This window comes from Camelus dromedarius, chromosome 8 (genome assembly GCF_036321535.1).
Source record: "Camelus dromedarius isolate mCamDro1 chromosome 8, mCamDro1.pat, whole genome shotgun sequence".
Lineage (NCBI taxonomy): Eukaryota > Metazoa > Chordata > Mammalia > Artiodactyla > Camelidae > Camelus > Camelus dromedarius.
The window spans coordinates 50,233,700-50,246,111 of record NC_087443.1 but is presented as its reverse complement, the minus strand read 5'-3'; the positions used below and the strand labels follow the sequence as shown (position 1 = coordinate 50,246,111).

General features: G+C 43.2%; 1 protein-coding gene and 1 long non-coding RNA gene across 3 annotated transcripts in view; one reads left to right on the top strand and one right to left on the bottom strand.

The window, feature by feature from the left end:
* Positions 1-2,474, bottom strand: part of LOC116155806 (uncharacterized) — a 40,929-nt gene extending 38,455 nt beyond the window's left edge. Inside the window, exons 1-2 of the long non-coding RNA XR_004139695.2 lie at positions 1,737-2,474; positions 884-944 (exon numbers count right to left, since the gene is read on the bottom strand). This is a non-coding gene — a long non-coding RNA (uncharacterized LOC116155806). The remainder of the gene's footprint in view (positions 1-883; positions 945-1,736) is intronic.
* Positions 2,475-2,559: 85 nt separating this feature from the next.
* SLC16A12 (solute carrier family 16 member 12) overlaps positions 2,560-12,412 on the top strand; it is a 92,798-nt gene continuing 82,945 nt past the window's right edge. Inside the window, exon 1 of one of the 2 annotated variants that reach the window (XM_031461362.2) lies at positions 2,560-2,675. The gene's annotated coding sequence lies outside the window, so the exon portion shown is untranslated. The remainder of the gene's footprint in view (positions 2,676-12,412) is intronic. The other variant, XM_031461359.2, reaches the window with a different exon arrangement.

Genomic DNA, 12,412 nt, shown 5'->3' with positions numbered 1-12,412 from the left:
TTCAGGTAATCCCCAGTCTGACCTGGACACCCCCAAATGTTTCTTATCTGAAGCCAATGTTCTCGTTTCTAACTGCTGAGTCCACACATCCTTGTTTGACCAAATAAAAGGAACAAACAATTCCTTCCATAATGGATGTACCCTAAGGTGTCAGGCTTCTGAGAATCTCATCTGAAAATGGATTCTCCTGAACCATGGTGCAATGTGATTTTAGTTAACACACTCATTTATTGGATACAAATGGTAGGGATATGACGAAGTATGCTGTGCCTCCAGGCCAGAACAGTACAGGTAGTGCCCAGCTCAGGGTAGGGAGGGAGAGGCCACGGGAGGGGCTGGAGCACAGATATTAAATGGTAGTTGAGGTACCAGAGTAGCTGATCACATCAGCAAGAGTTATTTAACTAATAATGCTGCAACTGTAGTACCTTGTCCCCCCAACTTCGTAAATATAAAATGACTAGCACTAAGACACCAACAATCTGAATTTAATTAAACCTGAATCTTAATTAAAATTTAAACATAAAGAGCCACATTTCATAGCCATTTGGGACTATAGACCACTTCCACCACTGCAGGAAATTCTATCGGACAGTGCTGTTTGGGAGAAATGCTGCCTTTTCCCTTTCCTCCCTGGTTGGATTCCAAGGCAAGCAGTGGGGTGTCTCCTCCCCTCCCCAGCTCCTCCGACCCTCCCGAACTCAGAAGAAGGAGATTCCTTTCCTTTTCCCATCTTCCCTTTCTCTGCCTCCACATGGCCCACCCATGACACCAGCTTGTTCAACAACCTTGAGGGGTTTATTTGCAGCCCCCAAAGGGGAGGCAGATGGAAATGACCTGATAGAGTCAGTATCAGCGTCATCGACAATCCAGAATTACTCACCTCGCAAGAGATGAACAGCACTCTGCCTGTGGTAGAGTCAGCCAAACTACATCTGAACACTCTGAGAATTAAAAACAAACACACACACACAAAACACAAACACAGAGCATTTAATCACATAAAGTAATTGCTTCGGACTTTGCTAGAGCCTCTGTAACTGCTCACTTAGCTAGGTAGAGGAAAGCACGTGAGATTTCTTTCAATTTTTCAAAACTTTTAAAAAGAAGACACCTGGGCTTATTTGCCACCCCAAACAATGTTTAACTAAGAGGAGTATTTTTCTGCTAAAGTATTCAGGCCTTTAACCTAAAGGCCTTCACAGATGAGAGCTCAGGGCTCACCCCCGCCTCAACATCTTAAGTCCATTTTCAGTGCTAATGAATTCTTTTACAAGCCCTATTTGCTAATTCTTTTCTGATTTTAGACACAGATTCACTAACCATTACTTAGAGGTAGCCCAGAGGTTTTTGCAAGGGAAAAGAGGACCTCAATCCAGATTTATAGTTGAAGAGCAGGAAATTGAGGGGTGGGGAAGAGATGAAATAGCCAGAGGGTAAAATGAGGACGGACTTTACTGGTCTATTTAAAAAAAACCCCGAAGGTATTGTGTGGCCACCATACAGTATCTCTCAAGTATCCTTTTAGTCGAACTCACTTTGAAACTTGGAAGTACAACAGAGTAAATCACCTAGGGATTCTGGCTGAAAGGCTCTGGGGTTGGGCCTGAGGTTTCGCATTTCCAGCAGGGCCCCGGATGAGGACGACGCTGCTGAGCAGCGAAGGTGGAGACCCCAAGACGTTGGCATCAGTCCTCGTCAGTTCAGAGACTGTGCTGACAGGGGGCATAACTTACAGGAAGGTTAGCCTGGCATCTGCCTTATCTGAGGTACATCTCGGCAGCTCCTTCCTCAAGCCGGTGAGATAGGCGATCCCAAGGCGACGTTTGGGGACTTGGGCGAACCTCAGCACAATCAACAGCAGTAACTTTCACTGGGCTTGTTACATACGCCGGGCTTCTGCGCCTCCATTTCCGCCAACCACAGGAAGTGCGCACTATCATTCTTTTAGAGGTGAAGAAACTGAGGCTCGGAGATTTAAGTAACTTGTCTAAGGTCACTGAACTTTTCAGAAGAGTTGAATCCAGGCCGGTCTAACTCCAAGGAACAGCTTTTTAAACGAACACTTTGGGGCCTCGGTTTTCTGTGCTGTGAAATGGGACGGGCTGCAGATACACCTAAAGGAGGCCTTGGATTCCTTCTCCACAGCTTGCTCTTTGGCCCTGCCGGGGAAAGTTCTTTTTGAGAACACCGGGCCCTCTGCTTGCCTAGGTCAGGGGCACGCACGGCTGTTCCGGGGAGGTCGGGCAGTCCGGAGCGAGCTAGCTCGGGTCACAGCGGGCTGACCCATTACATAACCGCCGGGCGTCCCTCCTCCTGCGCGCCCCTCACCCTCCTGCCAAACCGCAGCACGTAGAGCGGATCCCGGTGGTAAATCCCATTCACCCGCCGGGCAGAGTCCGAGGCAGAGCCAGGGTCGCTGAACTCGCCAGTGCCCTTCGCGGGCAGAACGCCGGAATCTTCCCCCGCCACGCGCTCCGCCTCCCGCGCTGCCCGCGGGGCCCTCTGCCCCAGCCCCGTCGGCGCCTCCGCCCCGTCGGCTCCCCGCCCCTCAGACGCGCGGACCGTGGCGTCTGGGGCCCGGGAAGGGGCCACCGCGCGGGGACGCGGCACGGTGTGTGCGCCCCGGGGGCATGTCCGCGCGCCGCAGCCCGGGCTGCAGCCGTCCACACGAGGTGAGCGGGCGGCGGGGCCGGGCGCGGGCTGGGCGCGGGCTGGGCGGGGCGCGGGGGGGGGGTGCGGGTGGAGAAGGGGTCTACGCGCTCTGGGCGGGCTGCGGAGCGCGGGAGCCTGGCCAGGCCGGCTGCCGGGGCGCCGTCTCCCTCCCGCCGCGGCGGCGCCCGAATCCCCAGCGCGCGGGTCCCGGAGCCCCCTGGCTCGCCCTCTGCCCGCTCCCGGGTTCGGCTGTGACGAGAAGGCGGTGGCTCAGGTGACCCAGGCATCCCTTACGGCGGGGCGACGGGCTCTAGGGCTGGGCTGGGCGAAGGTGGCGGAGGGCGCTCCCTCGGCTCCTCGCCGCCCCCGCGCCGGGCGGCACGCGGGGAGCCCGGCGCCGCAACCCCGTCCCTCGGAACGCCTGTTGGGTTGGGGGAGAGACTCGTGCCCGCTGGCCCCGGCGGTGTTGGGCCGGCGCTCCGGCACTTTCAGGGCAGGTGGCTGGAGAGGGAGCGGCTGAGGGCCCCCATCTCCTGTGGTTTCCAAATGCAGACTCCTCGTGTGATGAAGACCGCCTTTCTTCTGGATTCTGTTTCTACTGTATCTTACTTATTTTTTTTTAAAAAAGCTCTCCCCTCTCCCTCTGGTAATAATATTCACAACGTTCAATTGACTTAATTTCTTAGTTGCTTTTTTCCGTGAAGAAAATCAGTGATACCTGTAGTGCAGGCTCAAGGAAAAGTGTTAGAAGCAAAATTTAAAAGCACGATTCCAATTAAGTCCTGGAGCTATTTGGTTAGACATCGGCTTTCACAACTCAACGTTCTGAACCTCCTGTAATTTTTTTTTTTTTTTTTGAAGTGTTGAGTCAGATGGGACCTGCCAGAGCACTGGTTACACCCTTCCATTCTAAAGGGTCTCTAATGAGTTCGTCTTATCTTTTCTTTGCTGAGAGCTGGGAACTCTGGTGGTGCACTCAGCCTGACTCAGGAAGAAAGTCTTCAAACCCTCCAAATTTAGAAACACACAATCTCCACAGATATCCGAGATCACTAGCTTTTCAAGTCGTCAACTGCTTCTGCATAGTTTGCTCCCCACCCTCCCCTCCCCCACTGTGAATGTCCTGCCAAACTAGGCAAAAGGCGTCGCACCGTCCCAACGAGAAGTAGAAATTAAGTGACTGGATTTGATCATTTATAATCACAGGGTCTTGGAAATTGTAAGAGTTTTTAGAGATCATCTAGTCAAAGGCTTCACTGTGCAACCCAGGAGGAAGCTCAGTTTCCTGTTAGCAATGATTGGTTAAGCTCATAGTGTTCATTTTTGATGGAGTCAACACTAGAATCCAGGCCTTCTCCTTCTGACTTAGTTCAGTTTTCAAAGCATATTGCTTCCAGGCATTTTGAACAGAAATGATGACCAGAAACGCCTAATCATATCATTTGCCTGCTCTTATTTTTTATTTATCTATCTTTTTTTTTAACTGGTGGGATTCTGAAGTGAATGAGAGGTTGATTTAGTCAAACCACCTTTGTAGTATAAATTTTAAAAATACAAGCCCTTAATTTTAAATAGTACACTCTTCTTAAACGAAGATGAATGTGCAGATACATCTCAGGTGAACTTCCAGTAGAAGAACAGTAATCAAAACAGTTGAACTAAATTTATTTCCATCTCTCCTTGGAGTTTCTTCTGATTCTTACCTCTCTAGAGAGATGATTGGTTAGAGTTTAAAGTGTGATTTGTGACTTTGGAGAAGGCTTGAGAAAAGTAGCTTATATGAGGACAATATGTGTGTTGTGATTAATACTGTGACCTATAACAGAGCTGAGAAAGGAATTTTAAACTGACTTATTTAGCATTACACTGCACATTTTTTTGTTTGTTTTTCAATTTAGTTTAATTTAAAAAGCATTTATTGAGTGCCTACTATGGGCTCAGTGTTGTTCTGGACACTTAGGGGTATATCAGTGAACAAAACAAAGATCTTTGATCCCCTGGACCTAAACTTACAGTGTATTCGTTAGAATTTTCCAGAATTTTGTTTGGCAGATAGAAAAAAATTTCAGTTTTGTATCAAACATTAATGTCCCAAATTATTTTTCTTGCAGTCCTGTAATTCTGCAGATTTTATAATCACTGAAAACAAAGAAGCAAATTCAAATAAAGTCAGTTTGACTTTTATGAATTGAAGTATGTGAACTCTACATGAATAGAAATTCTCCCACATTTCATTATTTTATGTATGTTTGTTCACTGTCCCTGAAATTACATTGCCTTTAGTGCAAGGACATCACTGTAGTGACATTAAACTTGATGAAGCATGAGAGGATTAGTTTTCTCAATAGTGTCGGTGCCCTCATGTCAGTGTGGCAGGCTGTAATTGTATTAGTTTTAAGATGTAGCTGCTTATTTATTTATGAAGATGCTGTTCTGCTTTTATTTTGTCTCACTTTATATTTTGTCCCCCCTCCATATTAATAGGTGACACGGTCCTGTGACTTATTGGTATATCCGTTACCACAGAAGTTGTTTTTTTTTTAAATCAGATATGCAGTTTTAAGCATTTTCTAATTCTCTCAATGACTTGTTCTTCAAAATGGCATGGTTTGCAAGCTCAGGCAGGTTTATTGTTTTTAATAAAGGCTTATCAAAATGAACTTGGCAGTTTTTCAGTTATATACAGCCAAAAAAAAGTATTCAGTGTGCCTGTTGGGGTTGTTTATGCATTCCTTACCTAACCAATTGCTTTTCTTTAAAAAATTGCCAGTTTGGAAGCTATTTGCTTATGAGTACCTTTCTAGGAGATCTAGAAACCCGTTCAAGCAGTAGAATAATTTAATTGAGAAAAACCAAATCCACATTTGAAGATGTTAGGAGGTTTTCGAGGACAAAGATTTTCTCTCTGTTTTTAATTTGTTCTACATCAAAGGACATCAGGAAGTGTCATTATCTAACAGTGTCCTGTTTGAAAGTGATCTCTGTTAGACACTAGGAGGAGAGTCATGGTTGCTGACAGCAGCGAGGCACCCAGAATAGCTGCTTTTCTTCCTTTGCTCACCACTTTTCCCCATCAGATTCTCATCCCCCATCTTTTACTGCAGGTTGAAGGAAGAGGTGTGTTGCTATATAGCCAGGTGGGAAGTTACGCACCATTAATTAATCATTTAATCAATGTGCTCCTTCATTACTTACTTCATATTTCTTGAACTTCTTACTACAGATTTGTGCAGAGATTGTGTCTTGAGCCCCTCTGTTCCTGTGCTGTAAAGACACAAATCCTGCCTCTGAAGACACTTCCAGCCTGGTCTGGAAGAAAAGATATTGTGTAACTAGCTACCTAATACCAGTTATAACCACTGTGAGGGAGAAAGAGAGATAAGTACTTTGGAAATTAAAAGGAAGGAGAGAGAGCATGTAGGCTCTGCGAGGAGTCAAGGCTTAGGGAAGACTTTAGAGAGGAGGACACTTTTGAGCTGATCCTTGAAAGATGGGTAGAATGGTGACGCTTTTATAGAGGCAGAAGGGTCTACCTATCTATGTGGGAACATGTGCTTGCTTCTTTTGAACACGGAGACATACAGAAGACTTCCTTTTGGGGACAGTCGAGGCTGGGTTGGGTTGTCTCCCCTTTACATCCTCTGCATGCATACCGCTCAGTCCTGGGTAACGGAGTACCGACAAACACTAAAACAACTCATTGGGTTAACCAGGGCTCTCCTTTTCCTCGGAGAAACGAACAGGTTGTTGCTCAGAGCACAGAGGCCACTATGGGAAATAACTGTCATCATAATAAACTGGTGTACTTTGCTTTTATCAGCTCAGGTGCACGCTTATGGTGGTGTTTGGTCACAGCCTTATTTATTTTAGTAGTACTTGCTCTTGTAATTTTGTAATTTGATTAACTATTACGTAAACTGATACAATGGGAGTGCCAAATAAAGAGTGCTCTTTCTACGAAAACTAAGTTGATTGCCATAGAGACTCATAAAAATAAGGCATTTAAAAAAACAATATTAAGGTGCTACAGCCTGGATGAACCGTGAAAACCTTATGCTAAGTGAAAGAAACCAGAGACAAAAGACCACATATTGTGTGATTCTATTTACATGAAATATCCACAATAGGCAAATGGAGGAGACAAAAAGTAGATTTGTGGTTGCCAGGGTATGGGGTGGGAGGAATTGAGAGTTACTGGTCATGGGTACAGTGTTTCTTGTTGGGGTGATGGGGGTTCTGGAATTAGGTTTTACAACATTGTGAGGGTGCAAAAAGCCACTGAATTATATATACTTTAAAATGATTAAAATAGTGAATTTTATCTTAACTTTAAGAAAGAGCGTAAGGCTATATTGAAAAAAAAAATCAACAAACTACTGCTCCCCATGTGTGGAATAGACAGCTATGAAAGATTGGAAAATTATAGTAAAAAGCTAGGAAGATTTTGCTGTCAAGGTTTTCACAAGTGCCTTCAAGGTACAAATGCATTTAAGAAACAGAGGTGACAAGAAAAAAAAAAAAATGGAGGTGGCAGTGTGGGAGTGGTTTAAACACAAAAATGCAATCATGACCTGACATCCAAAGATCAGTGAGTGATTTTACTTTTGTTTATGTGGCTAAAATTGAAATATGACACAATATTGTAAACTGACTATACTTCAATAAAAAAATACATAACAGCAAAAAAAAAAAAAAAAAGAAATACAATGTCTGAAACATGATGTATCCACTTTTTGACTCTCTACTTTTACTGACTCCTGATTGCTTCAGTTAAGAGAGCTTTTAATGTTTTCAGTTTCTTAGGGTTCCCCGGTGTATCTTGAAAATAGCTTATCTCTTTGGCTCTGGAGAGAAATTCCATGTTTATGAGCCTTTCCTATTGATGTAATATTAGTCACTTAAGATTACAGAGGAGACATAGAAAACAAACTTATGGTTACCAAAGGGGAAGCGGGAGAGGGATAAATTAGGAGTTTGGGATTAGCAGATACAAACCACTATATATGAAATGGATAAACAACAAAGTCCTATTGTAAGCACCGGAAATTACACTCAATATCTCGTAATAACCTGTAAAGAAAAGAATATGAAAAAGAATATGTGTGTGTATACACACACACACACGCACACACACACACACACACATGACTGTATCACTGTGCTGTACACCAGAAACTAACACAACATTGTAAATCAACAATAAAAAGAAAAAAAGATTGTACAGGAAACCTGAACCTAGGTTTTTTTCTGCATAGGGTGGGGGTAATTGCATTTATTTATTTATCAATGGAGGTCCTGGGGATTGAACCCAGGACCTCTTCCATGCTAAGCATGCACTCTACCATTGAGCTAGTTTTCAAGCTTCTAAATCACCATGAAAATCACAATCTGTTTTAACCCAAACTGCCTTATGGCTCCCTGGTTCATATATGTAAACCAAGTAGCAACATAAAATCTTAACTCTAGCAATACTTAAACACTTGTAGACTATAATTTTTCAAAATATTTCTGAGCACAATTCATCATTTTCTGGTTTACTGAATATATTACAGACCAAGGCCATAATTACTCATTTTGGGGGACAGTTAGTACTGATTTTGTAATTCTCCTTTTTTTGATGAAATACTTCCCATGGAAGTGAGCTCATATCTGTGTACCAAAACCAGTTGTATTTATTAAAATAGCAATTCAGTTCTCTCTACCTGTATCCAGACAACAGTGTTCACAGCCCATGAAGGAATCACCAACCCCCCCGCCCCTCCAATTCACACTCACAACAAAGTTAGATCTGCTTTAAAGGAGAAGAAAGTGCTGCCTCGTCAGTCAGATATGGGTCAACCAGACAGCTAGCAAAAAGCGACCTTACCCATCACTATTAATTAGTCACCGGTAGAGGGGAACCCAACTCCCAGGCATCACTGTTATCAAAAAGGAGTGGTTTGTTCAAATTGGTGTTTGACAACTGAGTTGATGTGTTGATTCAAGACTATATTAATTGTTCTCAACCCTGATGACACATTAGAATCACCTGGGGAAGGTAAAGAAAATATTGGTGCCAAGGACCCACCCTCAAAAATTCTAATTAGGTAGGTCTGGGATAGATCCAGGGCATCAGGAATTTTTAAAGCAACCCCTCCTGCCTGGGAATCTCATGGTAATGCGGGCCTAGAGTCACCAATCTATATAATCTACATAATATTTAATCACTTTATGCTTTTTCAGAATAAATTTTATAGAAACAAATGGTTGTTATAGTATCTTTTTATCATATCTGGTAGAAAAATAGAACATGATAATTTTTTCTTTTAATTTTTTTTGTAATTTCTCTACTCTGTGTCCATACAGTATATGAGAAGCTTTCCTTTTTTCTAAATTAAAGTATAGTTGATTTACAATGTTCTGTTAGTTTCTGGTGTACAGCATAGTGAATCAATTATATATCTATGTAAGAATATACATATTCTTTTTCATTATAGGTTATTATAAGCTATTGAATATACCATTAATTTCACTAATTTTTATGGAATGCAATCTTTAGGGAAGCGATATTTATTTATTTATTTATTTAAATTGAAGTATAGTCAGTTTACAATGTTGTGTTAATTTCTGGTGTACAGCATAGTGATTCATTTATATATATGCATATTCCTTTTTACATTCTTTTTCATAATAGGTTATTATAAGCTATTGAATATAGTTCCCTGTGCTATACAGTAGGACCTTGTTGTTTATCTATTCTGTATATAGTAATTTGTACCTGTCCTTTTTTGTTTAATACTCAGAAATTGTCACCCACAGTTACTGGGTAGCTTTTCCAATTTTTTGTGTTAAAAATAGCACCCTCATGGATCTTGACCAATAGTTCTTGAACTAAATTTTGCAGATTTCTGAGAGTTTCAAGGAGCCTCAGGGGCTGTGACACGGCACAGGGACAGGGGAGAGGGGAAAGTCCAGCTTAGGGTTCCTATGCATGGTCTCTTCTGTAACCCAAGCAGGTGTGCCATCCTAGATTGCACATTTTGGGTTTCCAAGTAAGATTTTATTTGAGCAAAGGATTTCTTGGCAAAAAACAAGTTTGTAAATACCTACGCCAACATGTTTCTAAGTTTCTGCTTCCCTCTCCCTACCAAATTTGGTTTATGAGGTCTGATAGCTCCTAATTTTGAGTTGCTACTGTGTATCTGTGTTGAAAAAGCAAGGGAAGACTTGGGTCTTATTAACTTTGTAGCCTTTGTGCTTGTGGGGAGTGAGAGCCAAATGAGCAGTTAGATGTCCTGGGCAAGAAATCTAGATTGGCAGTTATCAGCATAGAGAATCAGTTTAAGTTGCGTGTGTGGAAATCATTACCCAAGGAGAGTGCTTATAAAGAGACGTGCGATGGGTCAAAGATAAAATCCTGAGGAATGGCTGTGCGAGGTCAGATACCCTCTTCTGTACTCTCATTAACCCAATACACACTGGTCAGTGAAGTTTCCTTTGTATATTTTTATTTGTTATTGCTTCACACATGCGTGTGCAAAACTGTGAAAGAGGTGGCGAATGAGTGTATGTGTGTGTGGGTGGGGTGTGGGGTAGCCTGGCAGGGTCAGGGCACAGGCTGTGGAAGCCAGTCAAGGAAGTTCTCCCACTGTTCAAAAATCCTACATCCAGTGCAAACCTATAGGGCTCCTTCTATATGAGTATTGAGGTACAGAATGAGAAGATAAACTTGAGTGGTTAGCCAGTGGATTTGGCAGTGTAGACAGCCATGGTGGTATTTTTGGCATAAAATCATTTAAGAAGTATTGTGGTTTCTTGACTTTTAAAATCCAGACATTTTCCCCATGTCCCCGTTCTCGCTTGGAATCAGACCAGTGACTGCTAGGTTCTGGGTATGACCCTGGTGAGGCCCGGGGGTAAGGTCCATTCCACATGGGTCTGATGCTTCATTTCATATCATTGACACAGACCTGACCCTCAGTGCTGGCCAGCTGTTTGGCAAATTTAGTTACAAGGCTCACCAGGCAACAGTGTTTTGCCTTAATTAAAAAACTCATAAACATTCTTAGAAAAGTCTGCCTGGGGAAAGCATAAGCGGTTATAAATGAGATACTTTAAAAAATATTTTACTTAATATTTAGGGTGTTCCAATGATAAAGAGACTTGGTCATTGGGACAAAAATTAAGCCCTACATATTTTTTTCTCTCCTTTTTACTTCTTTAGGTTGACTTCCTTGATTATCCTACACATTCAAACAAGATAAAATATAGGCAACCATATATTTTAATTTTATTAGAGATGACAGTCTAACTAAAATTTCAAGTGACATACCCAAATTGGCATCTCAAAAGTGTCGGGGCACATTCTGCTTTACATACCCAAATTGGCATCTCAAAAGTGTCGGGGCACATTCTGCTTTATCAATTCTTGCATAATAGCATACCTAATTGGCTGCAAATACAGCATCTATTAAGGTGAAGTTTCCATTTAAGCTTTCTATAGTTTTAATAGTCTTAAGCTGGGGAAAGAGACATTTGATGAAATAGAATTAATTACTTTTAAGGCCCCTAATGAAAATATTGTGATTAAACAGTGTTAAAATAGTTCAGAGAGTTTACCTCTTCATCAGGTTGAGTACCCGGCACGTACTAAACACTGCGCCGGATGCTGAAGACCCACGGAGAATTGGCAGGGTTCTGACTCAAAGGCTTACATGCTTCTGGGAGGGACAGGTGTGTGGACAAGTAATCACAGCCTTGTGATGAGTCCCGGAAGTGACTGCCTTCTATGGAAGTTTAGCGCCAGAGGCAAGAACGCTGCCCAGATTGGTCAAACAATTAAAGAAATGTAGAAATTCCCGAGGTGAACAAGCAGAGGAAGGGCGTTCTAAGCAGCAGGAGCGGTAAGTACAGAGGCAGTGAGGCGGGAAGGTACACCGTGGATTGAAAGAACTGAGCACTTCTTCGGGGAAGTTTGGTGTGGCTGACGCACAGGGGACCTAAGTGGCCCCACAGATGCCAGACAGACGAGCAGGCAGGAGCTAGATCGTTTACCAGCTTGTGTCACACGGAGGTCCAGGGAGTTTCAATTTTGCTTTGGCCGCTAGGAGTAATCCTTGAAGGCTTTTCAAGTGGGAGTAGGGCTTTGGTGAAAAAATTAGCTTGTGTTTTAAACAGATAACTCTTAGTTGGGCTTCTACAAACGTCCAAGAGGGTGACAAACTAGGGGTGGGAGTCTCCTGAAGTGGTACCGATGGGAAATAAGACTTGCTTTATTTATATTTATAATTTTGGTGCTCAGTGTCCCTTAGGGCACGTGGTAGAGATGTTTGGTCGGCAGTTTGATAGTCTGCAAATAATACAAAATTGGGGCACCATCGGCTAGTAGGTCCAGATAAAAATCACATGATTGGATGTAATTACCTGGGGAGCATGTGAAGAGTGAAGTGTGAAATGAGTCAAAAAATTGCAGGGCATAACTAGGGTGTGTTCACGTTCTACACAGAGCACACCTGGGTCACTGTGCCTTTCTTCTTGTCCTCTGATGGTCTGCGACATGTTGGTCTTTTTCACCAGACTATTTGTGAGGGTAAGGACTGAGTCCTGTTTACAGGGTGGCTGCCATCGCCCGACTTCACAAGCCACCACTTAGTCTGAGTAATCGTGTCTCATGCGGAACGGTGTCCCCCGGGGGTTGTGTTTCAGCTGTCCCTGCTTAACTGGTGCCAGCAGCTGTCATGGGACCTGACGTACCGTAAGTGTCCAGTACATGTGTTGA